This window comes from Zootoca vivipara, chromosome Z1 (genome assembly GCF_965207765.1).
Source record: "Zootoca vivipara chromosome Z1, rZooViv2.hap1.1, whole genome shotgun sequence".
NCBI classification, from domain to species: Eukaryota; Metazoa; Chordata; class Lepidosauria; order Squamata; family Lacertidae; genus Zootoca; species Zootoca vivipara.
In genome coordinates, this window is record NC_142583.1 from 6,933,240 (window position 1) to 6,948,537 (window position 15,298).

Below are 15,298 nucleotides of genomic sequence, written 5' to 3' on the forward strand. Positions count from 1 at the left end.
GACTTCCGGCGCTGGCGCCGCCATTTTCTGGTGCCCATAGAAGGGCAAAGCGCCACCGGAAGTTGCGTCTACACAACTTCCGGTGTCGCGGGCTGCCGATCCCGGATCTTTCCATCCAGGACTTGGCAGGTATGTATTATTTGTGTTGGTGCAAAGAGAGACAGAAAGGGGAGAATTCTTGGATGCCAAGAGCCAAGTTTTGGGGCTTTTAAACTCAAACGTATTTTGATCTGCATGAGAGAACCCCAGCAAAGATTTAAAATCACAAAACATGCAGCAAAGCATGGTAATATAGGCTAGTAGACCTTTAAAACATGTCTCTCCAAGTGAATTCCAAAATGTCCCCTTAAAAGCTTCCTTCCAAAGTTTCCCTCTTTCCCCAGCATAGGAAAAGACCACACATTTGGTAAATTAAAAACTAGTTTACTTACAAATTCTCCAAAGATCAGATTCATGAGCTTTTCCATACATCAGGCAGAAAAATTGCACAGGCAGTAAAACTTAGCTGAATTACAAAGTTGTGCAAGTTCCTGAATTTTTGACGTAGGAACCCAAGAATGGCTACTGAGAGCCATGTAGCTGAGCTCAAACCCTTTTCATGCTGAGCTTCATAGGTAGACTGGGGCGGGGATAATACAGTAACAGGCTTGATTACCTATTTCCTCCCAAGGTAAAGGAAGTGATATAGCTAAGCCTGGCAGGACAGCTTACTCTATAGTATTAACCCCTTCATGCATTAGTCTTAAGCATGTTGGTTATATGAGGCTGGTTATCCCTTACCTTGTACATTCATTATAACTGCAAATTAGATATGATGTGGAAAATTCATTGTCATAACTCCTGATATTATTAGCATTGAATAAGGGTTGGAGTTTTTTTCACCCATTCCCCATATTTTTTTCTTCAGTTTAAATCCGGCTCTGAAGCAAATGCTTCAGAATAAAAGTAAGATCGGGGAAATGACCCTCCTTCACTCCAAATCACCCCTTCTTTTGCTTTACTTTGTTTTTAAGAAAAAAAGGGGGCGATCTCTCTCTCTCCCCCCTCCCCTTTATGTCTTGTTTGTCCCTTTTCTCTAACAGGGATCTCAGAACAAATACAACATGCTGTTCCTTTCTTATTTAAAGTAAAACAAGATGGATGGAGTTACATCTGGAAACACACCAAGCCCAGTATTTCCTAATAAAAGAGCAGAGAGAAACATTTGGTTAATTTAATAAAAGAGCTCCAATTAGTATTCACTGAAAAAGTTTGTAAGTGGATGAACTACTTATTGCACTTTGTCTGTAATCCATATAGTTCTATGCCAGGGCACAGCAAGGCTGCATGAGAAATAAATTAATTGAATTAAAGTCTCCCGTGAGCCCAAAGTACTCACTTAACACATGACTGTTGAAGTGGACTGTACTGTACTCTACAGAAGCTTATGTCGTAATAAAACAGCGAGTCTTTGATGTGCCACAAGACTCTGAGAGGTTTTGTTGAAGGAGACTAACACAGCTGCCCCTCTGGAAAATGGAAACAAATTGCTTTGACCTTGCCCTTTGCAATAAGCCTCTAAAGAGAATGGATCCTTTGTTTGTCCCCGACTCAGAGATGTAGCGGAATTACTTGTGTTCAGCGAAGACTGCATATTACATCTCTGCAGAAGTTAGGAGCTTCCTGCAGCCAATCAGAAGCCGCAATTTGGTTTTCGAACGTTTTGGAAGTCGAACGGACTTCTGGAACAGATTCCGTTCGACTTCCAAGGTATGACTGTACACCTCTTTGTCTTGTCCAGGCTTCATCCCACTATGTGGTGGGTAGGCATTGTGATTGAGATGGCTATCTGTCTGACACTCTTGGGGCAGGATATCACCGGTCATGACTCCTTGCGAAGTCCCTGTGGATGTGATTGTACATCTCAGGGATTTTGGTGGGCTCACTCACCCCAACCCTTACACCTCATTTCCCTGGGTCCTAAACGCCATTGGAACTGAGAAGATCGATGTGATTTCTTATGAATTTCCTCAGGCTTAGAGAGGTGCCATCCAGGAACAAAGACCAGAGATAGCAGCATCAGTACCCTGGCAAAAGGTGAAACATTCAGCATCAGGCATGGAGGAGGAGGAGGAGGAGGAGGAGGAGGAGGAGGAGGAGGAGGAGGAGAAGAAGAAGAAGAAGAAGAAGAAGAAGAAGAAGAAGAAGAAGAAGAAGAAGAAGAAGAAGAAGAAGAAGAAGAAGAAGAAGAAGAAGAAGAGTAGTTTGGATTTGATACCCCACTTTATCACTACCCTAAGGAGTTTCAAAGCGGCTAACAATCTCCTTTCCCCTCCTCCCCCACAACAAACACTTTGTGAGGTGAGTGAAGCTGAGAGATTTCAGAGAAGTGTGCCTAGCCCAAGGTCACCCAGCAGCTGCATGTGGAGGAGCGGGGAATCAAACCTGGTTCACCAGATTACAAGTCCACTGCTCTTAACCACTACACCACACTGGCTCTCAATCAAAGGTGTGCTAAAGGAGAAAAGTCTATTGTTCATTGGAGAAGCTGAATTAACTCTCTACATCTGTCTTCATATCAGAAGATATAGTGCAGATGCTTGTGCCCGAAGTAAGGTGAGGCTATTCCATGAAGCTGAATGTTAGAAGATTCAAGGGAGACAAAAGAAAGGACTTCTTCACACAGTGTTAAACTGTTAGTTAGTTAGCAAAAGACAACCGAAGAATTGAGAGGGGAAGGTTGCCAGGGTCACAGGGGGTGTGATGTCACCACAGGAAGAAAAGTGTCCTTTTAAAAACTGAGGTTTGAGGGAACGCCATGTGACGCTGGCTGGAGGAAGCTGCACTGAGAGACTTGGGACCACGGCTGCCCACTGCTTTGGACCCAAGCTGGCTGAAGCTTTGAGAGGAACAATGAGAGACACTCTTGGGGGTGCAATACTCTGCACTCCCTCCATCAAAGCTCAGGTGTCAATCTGTGTAAAATAAACCATGTTTCTTAACTTGTCTCTGCTGTGCTTCATTCCCAAGCAACATAAACCCTGGTTAAAGTGCCAAGACCCCTTGAATCTTTTGCCACCACTCAGCAGAGATTGGTGTGTGTGTGTGTAACACTATAAAGTGAGGGAAGGGGGTCCGCTATTAATAACAAAGGCATGTACAGTACAGCTCAACGTCCCCTCACGTTGCCTCCTTGTTCTTACTCACACACTTTTGTCTCAGCTTAAGTTTGACACCAAAAGTAGATCAAAATGGGAAGAAAGGCAGAAGAACGAGGGGAGGCAAGTTTGGGAAGGTTCCCCTTCCCTTCACATTTTGGTGTGAAAATTGTGGGGCAGTCTCGCAAATAACAACCTCACAAACAGTCTCACAAATAACAACAACGGCAACCTTACTTTGGCCCTACACTGCCTCACACATTGATAATAGTGTAAAGCCTCTTTTTTGAGCCCTGTGGTTCCTGTCACTTTAATAGTTTTGCAGACACACCAATTTTGGCGAGGACAGCTTGTGATATCAAACCTGAATTTTTAAAAAGTAGCCATGGGGACGGGGAACCCTGCAGCTATTGGAAGTACAATGATCTTTATTGCATTTGCTAAACCTGTGTGCTCCTGTGTCACAAGACCACGAGATAACAATGTTTTCTTTACTTCTTTCCTTGCCAGGTTGGTTGCAAAAACAGACCTTAGGCTAATTTCCACGAAGCTGCTTTCACAAACACTGGGCATGATTTCTTTATATAGTTATAATTTTAAAGGGTATAGCAATTTATTAATTAAAATGCAATCAGATTTATATTGCAGTCCTTGATTTGGTAGAAAGGTGGGGTGCAAATTTAAATAAATATGTAATATATCAAATCCAATTTTAAAAGCAGAAAATTAAAAATGTACAGTAATGAGTGCATCCTGTTCCATTCGTTGTTTTGGCTATGGATGTGGAGGCCATAGTCATAATTAGAAAGCATGTTGCTGAACTACAACTCCTATCAGCCCCGGAAAGCATGGCCAGGGATGATGGGAATTGCAGTTCAGTGGCATCTGTAAGGCCAAAGATTAAACACAATTCATTGACTGTAGGGTTACTATTTTTAGAACTTCATTAACTTTTTTACATATCTGTTTATTGAAAAGTGGCATGTAAACTTGATAGTTAAGCATCAAGAAACACATTTGCTTTTTTAAATGTTCTGAAGCAACAAACAGAATACTGTACATGGATTTATATGGAATATTGGTTGGCATCCATCAGTCTAGGGAGACAGCGGAGAAGTGTGCCTTCGCGGTTGAAGACAAACCATTGGAGAGTTGCAGTGCCTGCTGGGGCTGTAGAGACTGATATGGGAGAGACATGTTTCGTTGCAGCTGAGTTAGATGAAGGTGTTTGGTTGTGCTGCTGCAGATGCACCATGGCATTTCTTCTCTCTGCACTCTTCCCAGCGGTCTTTCCTTCCTTTGCTCGCTGCTATGGTTGCCCAACCTGACTGATTGTCTCCCAGTTCTGCAGTTGTCTTCCAGGGATTCCCACACAGTGGGGCAGGGGCGTCACAATGGGGGGGGGCGATGGGGGCAGCCTGTCCCGGGTTCCATTCTGGGGGGGGTGCCACTTGGCGCCCCCACCTCCGCGATTCCCAAGCCGAGCCTCCTGGTAAAATGTCTGCTCGAGCGGACTTTTACCAGGAGGCTTGAGGCTCGGCTTGGGAGTCGCGGGGGTGGGGGCGCCAAGTGGCAACCCCCCCGACCGCCGCGCTGAGTGGGCTTTCTACCTGGAGTTTGTAGCTGGAGGCGTGCGGCTTGGGAGGCGCGGGGGCGGCGGCGATACCCCGCCATGTAACGGCGCATGCATCGTTACATAATAATAATAATATCTTTATTACAGTCATAGACCAGCAAAAAAGAAAAAGAAAACCAATAATACATAAAATAGATAGTTCTTGAGTATCATCTTTGAACAATACTGTTTCATAATCCTATTTTAAATTAAAATTGGGTTAAAATTTAATGAGGGATAGTTCCCTTTAACTATTATCCGCTGAGAATTAATAGGCGGCTTTATCATTGTTATTGACTGATGTCACGGCGTGTCTTAGTCTTGACGCGTAGTAACAGAATTTAGCTACATTCTTAGTGCACTCTGGATTACAATCCGCTAGTAGGTATCTAGTAAGCGTTTCTGTTGAGCGGCCTGGTAAGTTTTTTAACAAGGGATCAATTATCTCCTTCCTCATGTCTCGTGCATCGTTACATAACACGCATGCATCATTACGTAGCGATGCTGCACCCCCCCCCCCGGGTGCATGGCAATTTGCCGCCCCGGGTGTCGCGGCGGCTCGCTACGCCCCTGCAGTGGGGTTGATGTTGTCAGCCTTTGTGTCTCATTTGCCGACGTCTTTGTAACACAGAGTTGGTGTGCCAGCCAGTGACAAAATTTGGGCTCTCAATTTTGAGCGGCGCCCTGTTTGACGCTAACATTTGGTGCGCCCCACGCCTCTCATGCTGCGCAGTATTGCTGTGGCACCCCCTGTAGTGCGGTGCCCAATACACGCTACCCTAAAACCACCTCTGTGCCAACAGGCCTGGTGCCTGAAGCCAGTTCCCCGTAGAGCACATCCTTGGGAATACGTAAACACTAAGCCAAATGATGGCTAAGCAAAATATCGGAAGGGTAAAGCTGGAATACATGTTTCTCAATCTCTATAAAATGTTTTGTTTTGTTTGCTGTAAACTTCTGAGGAAGGGATTTCAGAAGGCAGAGCTGGATTAAAATATATTTATTTTACGAAATAAAGAATAAATCAAAATATGCGGCCAACACACATTTTATCGCTTCATCTTAGATTTGTACTTTAATATGGCCAGCTTTATTCTGCCAATTTTATTCTGTACATTAGCAGAAATTTAGGGACATTTCTGCTGATGAGCTCTGATGTAGTAGAATGTATCTGCAGCTGTTCTGTCAGCTGGCAGGCCATGCAAGAAGCACTTAGGCTGAGTGTTTGGTATTTGTAAGCAGTAACTCTTGTTGCCCTACCTTTGTGTCAAATATGATGGCAAGGCCTTTAAAGCTTCCCAGTTCCATTTTCAAATTGCCAAACGTTGTCACAACGGTCATTTCCATCATCTACAATCAATTACGCAACCCCCAAATCGGATTAAAAATAAGGAAAATATACAAAGAGCATTCAATTTTTAATCCAAATCGGATTAAAAATAAGGAAAATATACAAAGAGCATTCAATTCAGCGAGAAGGTGATCTGTATTGGCTTCTCATTGAGCCTGGGTACCACAAGAAGTATATTTAAGGAAATGGTATTTATTTAATGAGAATGGAAAAACTTGGCCATAGCCACAGAACCTGGGATTCAATCGTGATAGAAAGGTCTTGGGGCTCAGACACAACAATGGAGTTTAGCTAAAAACTTAGCTAAAAGCAGCAACACCAAGAGTTTTGAAAGCGGGTGCTGTAGTTGGTTCTTACAATGACAGGGCTATGCTTGGCTGGGCGTTGAACCATCTGTGGGGTGTAAGGGCATAAAACCTCAAAAATGAACAAAGAAAGTGTAGGGAATACTGGAAGCAGAGCGGCCAGGATGGACAGAATGAAGTGAAAGCGATCAATTAAGGAGAAATGGGTTGTGAATTCTGCAAACCCCTTTCTCTTACTTAGCCACATCTGGGCATTCCCTAGAGCAGGCATCCCCAACCTTTGGGCCCTCCAGATGTTTTGGACTACAATTCCCACCATCCCTGACCACTGGGTCCTGTTAGCTAGGGATCATGGGAGTTGTAGGCCAAAACATCTGGAGGGCTGCAGGTTGGGGATGCCTGCCCTAGAGTCTTTTTTAAAAAATCATGGCTAAGAAGGTCAATCACAAAAGGTAGAAGTTCTGTCCCACTGCCACCCTACAATGACAGGTCATATACCAAATGACAGGTCGTATTAACGTTACCAGATTTTTTTTTAATGAATCTGGGGACACTTTTCAACTACAGTGGTACCTCGTGTTACGTACCGTCCCCCTTACGAACGCTGCAGGTCACAAGCTCTGCTAACCCAAAAGTAGATGCCCCTTGTTGCGACCTTTGTGCCGGGATGCAAGCGGAAGTCGCGTTCCGGCGTTCCGGCAGCAGCGGGAGGCACCATTAGAGAAAGAGCAGTTTCCTGTTACGAATGGACCTCCAGAACGGATTAAGTACGTAACACGAGGTACCACTGTAAATAGATGGATTTTGTCAGGGGACAGATTTGTAAATCTGGGGACTGTCCCCGGGAAACGGGGACATCTGGTAACCTTAAGTCATATGCCAAATGATGCCCTTGTAGGTCCAAACACCACCCTAGACAACGCTTTCTATGTTCTGGAAGTGCCCCACCCGACCCTGTGAAATGTATACCTTCCATCATTTCACAGGTTAAGTTGAGATACCTTGCTTGTCATGCCAAGAACCACCACTGGAACTAAATTGCATGCCAACAAACTTACCTCTAAAAATAATAATGTATGTTAAATACAATGCTAAGGATAAAGGCAGGTGAATAATCTGTAGTGGAAACTGTCAGAACACATATTTGCCGCATTCAGAGTAGGGACGAGGAAGAGATTCAATTCAGTTCACAACTGAAACCGAATCTATAACAAATTTTCACTTTCTGAAAACACTGGAATTCTCACTTGCTTATTTGAATTTTGTGATTGGTATACTAGCGAAGATAACATACAAAATGCATTATGTTAGGAGAGATTGCAAAAATGTGTATGTCAGACAAAATGACATACAAAAAGATGTTTATTAGGAGAAATTATCATATTGTATCACAGTGTGGTACATTGGCTTGATAGCCATGGACAGAAAGTCTTTACAGAGGGTGGTGAACACAGCACATGATATCATGGGCTGTCCACTCAGCCTGCTAGATGACATCGCAAGGGATCGTTGCCTTAGGAGAGTGAGAAAAATTCTCAGGGACGATTCACACCCCAGCCAGCACCTCTTTAATCTTCTACCCTCGGGCCGGAAATATAGAAGTATAATCAGTTGTACCAACAGGCTAAAAAAAACCAGTTTCTACCCGTGGGCTGTTAGGCTGCTGAACGGAAAATAATATAGTGCAACTGACTTACGGGGTTGGTGTGTTGTGCGACAAGCACACAGAGTGCAATGAGATTGAATATTTTTTGGGGAGGCGGCTCGGTTAATTTCATTGTATACAGGTTGTACATTGACAATAAATGTATTATTATTATTATTATTATTATTAATTATTATTATTATTATCTCACAACGGGAACACAGCATCAATTCCTTCAAAAAACCATATTCCTATTTATCTGTTTCAGAAGCCACAATCCCTCACAAAATCAAGCATGCTTAGGGCCACTGAAATCAATGAACTTAAGTAAATTTACTTCTCTGTTATAGATTACAGCCAATCTCTTTAGGGCTCTGTCACCATCCATTGGGATTTGTACAAGATTCCTGGGAAGTTTAAAAATACAATTGTTGTTGTTGTTGTTGTTTTTAAAAAAATACTGTGCCAAACGATTGTTGACCGGATAAACTTACAAGGTGCTTAGGAGAAACTTGTTGAGTAGCATGAAAAGGGGCAGAGAGGAAGAGGAAGCCAGATTTGGATACAGAGGCAGGTATGTTTGTAAAAAGCAAAGGGGGGGGGAGAGTGTGGAACAGAGCTTATTGTACAGAAGGGAGGGGGGGGAACCACTCTGCATCCTTTATATTATTTACAAGATCTCAACCAAACTGTTCCCTTTTAGAAGCCTTCAACATTGCTCACAACACTAAGAGAGAAGTTTTTTCTCCTCTTTCACGAGAGCCAGGGAGACTGAAGGTTGAAAGATTCAGGACAAAGGGAAGCAACTTCTTCAACACAGCACATTGTTTAAATTATGGAATTCGCACCAGAAGATGTAGTGATGGAGGATACCAATTTGTGGGCTCTGTCCACTGCTGGCATGCAGTCCCCAGAAGACTACCCCTGAGAGAATCCAGTCTTTGGCAGAATCATAGAATCGATGAGTTGGAAGGGACCGTGCGAGTCATCTACCTCAAATCCTTGCAATTCAGGAATCTTCTGTCCACCATGGGGCTCGAAGCCACGGCTCTGAGATCCCCCCCCTCACCAAACTTGGTATAAACCAACACAAAATGTGTAGATTTCATACCTTAAGATATCTTTCTCTGAATCTTACTAACTTCATGCCTTTTCTGCGAAAAATGGATTGTCAGAGCTCATACCATCCAAAACTACAGAGGCAAATTGCAGTGAGGAATGCTAGAGACTATCCTATGAAGAACTGATCAAAAGACCACCATGAAATAAATGGTGCAACAGGGTATCAGGAGATATTGCTCAAGTAATCATTCAGATATATACATATATAAAACCCTGTCAGAATCTCAAGAAGTATTGGAAGCAGTAGACTACTCATTTAAAAGAGTAGTTTTAAATCATTTTCTTCTGGCACAACCTTTTCTCCTATTTGTGCTACGATTTCTTAAACCAAGGCCAATTGGCCAGGGGTCTTTCTTGGCCAGGAAGTATGGAATAAATTGAAACTCTAAATTGAAGCAATGAGTAATAATCTGCAGATGGGGTGATCACATCATCAATTTGTATGCTGATGTTGTACCAGTGGTTTTTGAGCCATGCTCTGTTGAACCCTGGCGGCTCCTTGAGAGCTTCTGAGCAGCGCTGCAGTGAGACAAGCTTCATGGAAACAGAATTCAGCCACCAAGCTTGCCATGCAATGTGTTTGGGGGCACATTTTGTTCACGTGGGCAAATGCCAAGGTTAATCACCTGTGAGCTCAACATGTCTCGTGTGAATGGAGTGTGCTCATTCCTGAGTCCTCCTAGGGCTTAGTAGTATATATGTGAAATTCCTCAGCAAAGGAGTCCAAAGGTGGGAAGAAATGTGAAAATTGCTTGTTTACACTGAGCACTTTTGGTGCAATATTGTTCTTTCCATGGCTGCTGTTCACATTGGGAAACATTAAACACCTGCCATAACTAGGAGTCATTGGGAGAACGAGGAAGAGGACACCATCAAGTGCTCAGAAGCTGATAAAGACCACTTTGATGAAAAGCAAAGGAAGGATTGGAGATTAAAGCGCACAAAAATGAGGAGATGAGGTTGCCAAGCTGAAGGACACAAGAAGCTACCTTATATTGCACCAGAATCTCGAGTCCTGTGTTGACCATTCTGAGTGGCCCCTCTTCCTTTTTCACCTGTCTAAAACAAAACAAACAAAAACTGAAGTGTAGGTGGTTTCCCATTAGGCAAGACTACATACTGGGAAACAGAAGCAAAGAAACTGCTTATATACATTCCCGAAAGCCTGGGCCACTCCCACTCCCAACGTGATTGGCTGTCTAAACTTCCAAGCTGCGGATCACAACTCAGAGTTCAAGGGCCAATGGCAGAGGCCCGAATCCCAATACAGTGGAACCTCAGTTTATGAACACCCCGGTTTATGAATTTTCGGTTTACGAACGCCGCAGACCCATCTGGAACAGATTAATTCACTTTCCATTACTTTCAATGGGAAAGTTCGCTTCAGTTTATGAACGCTTCAGTTTATGAACAGACTTCCGGAACCAATTGTGTTCATAAACCAAGGTACCACTGTATGTTCTGTGGTTGGACATCATATATTGAATCAGAACACAGGAGCTCAGAATCCTTAGTCCAGACTCAAGCTCAGGCAAACACAGGTCACTGAATACATAACAAAAACCCCTGTGATTAAACCATTATACCACCTGAGACTGCAGAAAACCGTTTCAGAGCAAGAGAGCGAGAAAAGTAAGGTGAGGAAGCTAGCCTTCTCCTCAATATGCTAGCCTTCAGTCTGTGAAGGGTTTAAAAATAGAAATGGGGGGGGGGGCTGGGGATGGGTAAGGGATATCTAGTTCTACATAAGTCCTGGAAGAAAAGCTGTGAGCCCAAACAAGTACTCAGAGTCCCAGAAACTTCTGTAGGAAAAAGTTTGTTTGCAAGCTTTCCTGCTATCATGCAGGAGACTTGTACAGTAGTTCTCAATATGGCTGCTCCAAGCTTGGCCAGTACTGTACTGTAATTGTGAGATGCCTGCCTCCCATCTCTCCTTAGCATGGTTGGGATGCTGCTTCTCCCACCTCCCGTTCTGCATTCCACCACCCTGCAGCCTCAATGGCTTTACTTTAGCCTTGTCTTTACTTTAGTGAATTACTTTAGCCTTGTCTAGCTCCCCATGTCCCCTTCTACTGGAATCTAATCTATGTGGTACAATTACTGCCTGGCTGACTATTTATGTGGGCCTTAAAGAGGTCAATTATTGCGTTACACAAAAGCAAAGCAGACTCTCAAGTAATTCTTCTGTTCACATTTCCTAGGCGACACCAAAAAGAGGAACTTGTGCATCTATCTCTCTTCCAGTGCTACATTTGCTTATTTCATACAATTCATATACTGTACTGCTTAATACTAAAGAAAAAACCCTCAGAGTGGTTTACAAAAAGAATGATACAATAAAATTGGCAGTGAAAACAGTTAAGAACAACTACTAAAATAATTTTAAAAAAGAAATTAAAATAAGTGATAAGCTAAAAACAAATTAAAACACAAGTCAACATATCTGAGCGGGATTGTCTAAACAAGAAAGTTTTTAGCAGGTGCTGAAAAAAGTAGTGAAGACATCTGCCTGGTGTCAATAGGCAGGGAGTTCCAAAGTCAAGATGCTGCCAAAAAAAAAAAAGTTTCATATCTTACAAAGCCAGGACAAATATTATGTGGCCCCTGGAACAGTGCCAGTTTCACAGATCAAAGTGGCTGAGTGGGCATGTGTGGGTTAAGGTGATCTCGCAGGTAAACTGGTCCCCATGTTGTGTTGGGGCAACAAGAAAACATATTAGAAGGAAGCAGGCCTCTGAAACACAACACTCCTTTATAACTACACAACAACAAGAATAAACACACTCTGGAGCTCTGCAGCATGTAAACTACAGTACAGGAGATCAAGCGTTCCAAAAGGAATACACTAATAGCAGCATCTCAAACCTGGCCTGGTAGCAAATCAGGAATCAGTTCAGATCTCAGAGCACAGACGTTCTATGCGGGCAAATTCTCATTCTCGTTAGCAATCATGCTGCAGCATTTTGCACTAACTACAGCAGGGGTCCCCAAACTAAGGCCTGAGCCAATTGTGCGGCCCCAACAACCCCTGCCACCCACTCTTATCGGCACGCCACGGTGCGGTTGTCCATCTCCAGGTCGGCACGGTGCTAGAAATAGCTTGTGCGCACGCGTGGGCCGGAGGGTGGGGTAATGCGCTCCCATACACACATGCACAAGCTATGTCTGGTGCTGTGCCGACCCAGAAGTGCACCGGAAATGACGTCTGCACATGCACAGAAGCCATTTCCGGTGCCGCGCCGCGCCAGAAAAAGCAAGTGCATGCGTGTATGGGAGCGCGTTTCCCCGCCTTCCGGCCCGCTGCACAATCAGCGCTGGAGGAACCGTTTGGGGACCCCTGAACTACAGTTTCTGAATCAAGTGCAAGGAGCTGCTCATGCACTGTCTTGCTAAGATTTAAGTTCAGCTTCCTTTTCCTCATCCATCTCACCACTCCATCCAAGCACAGCTTTTCCCGAGTCTAATTTTATGGATAACTCCTAATGGCTGCTCTCAGCATAGATATTAATTAGCATTGGGGACAGGTAGCTGCCAGGGGGTCAAAAGGCATTCCCCCAATGCTACTCTCAGTCCCAAAGGTAAGATTGGAACCACTGTAATTCAGTACACACACACACCCCATTTCCATTTCCATTTCCCCAGCTGGTCCAGGAAGATACCATCGTCAATGACATCAAAAGCCGATGAAAGATCAAGAAGCGGAGGCCAGGCCACACTCCCCTTATCTTGCTTGAGGCAACAATGAGTGGCTCCGTCTCATGGCCAAGCCTGAACTAAGTTGGAATGGATCTAAATAATCTTGCAGCACAGCTAGCTTCTTCTGGAAACTAGGAGAGTAGACCTCCTAAACTCAGGTCCTGCAGGTTAGTTTTTATGTCTGCCCAAACTGGGTGAGTCCAGTTCCACGTATCTTTCTGTACACATCCTGTGTTACCTCCACCTCAGGGGTAGGAATGCGGGTGGCGCTGTGGTCTAAACCACTGAGCCTCTTGGGCTTGCCGATCAGAAGGTCGGCAGTTCAAATCTGTGCGATGGGGTGAGCTCCCGTTGCCAACCTAGTAGTTCAAAAGCACGCCAGTGCAAGTAGATAAATAGGTATCGCTGCAGCGGGAAGGTAAACGGCATTTCCGTGTGCTCTGGTTTCCATCCTGTTGCGCCAGAAGCACTCTAGTCCTGCTGGCCACATGACCCGGAAAGCTGTCTGTGGACAAATGCTGGCTCCCTTGGCCTGAAAGCAAGATGAGCGTCGCAACCCCATAGTCGCCTTTGACTGGACTTAACTGTCCAGGGGCCCTTTACCTTTTTACCTACCTCAGGAGTACAACACAGTGGCGAGGCTGCACAGCAAAGTTCTGTCCTGGCACTGGGGTCCCCTATTTTGGCTCCAGCTCAGAGCCGTGATATGCTATGGGGTCACCATGAATGATTGCCTGCATTGGGATGGCCACCGATCCTCTTCAGAAAAGGACAGTGGTGCGGCAGATACATCTCAAGCCTAAAAGTGAAGTTCCAGTTAAATGCCTAGATGATTGGCAGGGCTCCCTGTGAGCCAGAGATAGCAATTCATTTTAATTTGTGTAAATTACCTGGATGCATAATATCCAATTACGCTAAAAGCAACAAGTCAGCTGATATGGTGAAGTAATTAGCTAGATGAGGAAATGGTATTAAATAGAGCAAATGACTGGATTCGTTGTCTGCCAATCTGCGATTTATTGAATGCTGAGTAGTGCCGGACATGGGGGGGGGGGAGATACTTTGTTTTTAGCAAGCAGCCATCTCAGCAAGTCGAACAGGACGCCACTGCTCACAAGATGGGCCGGACGTGATACCAGGCCCAGCAAGGAATTATTGGCTCCGTTGTTAAAACACAGGGAACAAGGAAAGCTGGCTTCTCTTCCTGGAGGGAGAACTCCACGTTAGTCTTTTTGTCCTTCAGTTTCTGTGTCTGTACAATGGGTACAAGTGCTAACCACCCCCTTTCCACTCAAGGATTGCAGGGCTGAGTTTGTTAAGACCCGTAAAGAACAGGGAAACCTTCAAATGAAATAAAAAGTGCTGCAACATTTTGTAAAATAAGAGGAATATTAAATGTATTGTACACAAAATATCACAATATAACATGTACTAATACTCCAGTTGGTATGATCTTAAACAGTATATACATACCGAATATATAGTGTACAATCCTACAAATCACTATTCAATGTCTCCATTGAATAGTACAACTATATTGTACTGAAGTCCAGAGTGTAGATTCTCTGTGTTAAATCTTCTGGTTGAAAAACGTGGAAAATTCCGACATATGGGTAAAATCTCTGTTTCATCAGGTCGGTCCAAGTACATTGCTAAATGATACATGTCATGCTGTTAATGACTAATATAATACAATCCAATATGCAAAAAGCCACATATTCAAGTATTACACTTACATATACAGTCAAACCTTGGTTCCCAAACGATTCAGTTGCCGAACAAATCGGCTCCCATACACTGCAAACCCAGAAGTAAATGTTCCGGTTTGATAAAGTTTTCCGGAAGCCAAACGTCCGACGTGACTTCCTCTCGAGTACAGGAAGCTCCTCTAGCCAATCAGAAGCAGCCCCTTGGTTTTCGAATGGTTTCCCGCAACAGATTAAGTTCGAGAACCAAAGTTCCACTTTATAGGCAACTAAATGCTCAACAATTAGGTCAGCTCCTGCCTTGCGAGGGCACTCAGCTGCTGGTGAAATGCTGGCTCAGATACTAAATCTGTGCTGTAGGGGTGCCATCTTTCCCTCAGGATTGTGGGTGCCTGCTGCCACAATGCGGACATGCGATGTCACATGTACACACCTCCAGGCAGGTTTTCGTTGTGGCTCCTCCTCCTCCTCTCCGCAGCCAGAGAGGCACCCTTTTCTGTGGGGAGCGGCACGGACTCTCTGCCTCCACAACCAAGGTGCCCCTTCCCAGAAAAGGGTGCCTCGCTTGCTGCCTGAGAAGGGTGGGTTGGACTGCTCTCTCTTAGAGCAGCGCTGCTGCTGCCTGCTGGCTTTTCTCATTGACTTTGTGGGTGCCCAGCCCCCACGATTATATACAGTCGTACCTTGGAAGTCAAACGAAATCCGTTCCAGAAGTCTGTTC